The sequence below is a fragment of the Guillardia theta genome, assembly GCF_000315625.1.
Source record: "Guillardia theta CCMP2712 unplaced genomic scaffold GUITHscaffold_124, whole genome shotgun sequence".
Taxonomy (NCBI): domain Eukaryota; class Cryptophyceae; order Pyrenomonadales; family Geminigeraceae; genus Guillardia; species Guillardia theta.
Window position 1 is genome coordinate 38,787 of NW_005434550.1, and position 357 is coordinate 39,143.

Below are 357 nucleotides of genomic sequence, written 5' to 3' on the forward strand. Positions count from 1 at the left end.
ACAGAATACATGGAAGAGGCGGCAAGGTATCGATGCAACCAACAACATGCATCGCATCTTACTCCATGGTCCCAGCTGATTTATCCCATCACGCAGGCAAGTTGAGTTGTGATAGGTACTGGACCGGTTCTGAAGGTCCCTTGGCAGATTCCACGACAAACGGACAGCACATCATGCGGTGTTTTCATATGTGCTATGGCGGATTGCATAGTTACAAATGAGGAACTCAACTGTTTCGAACAAAGGGACATTCCGCAGGTAAGAGCAGCAATGTTAGGTATATTACGCAGTATATACGGCAGTGAATACCCAGACAATTAATACTGGAACATAGTAATACAATATGAACGGGATGAC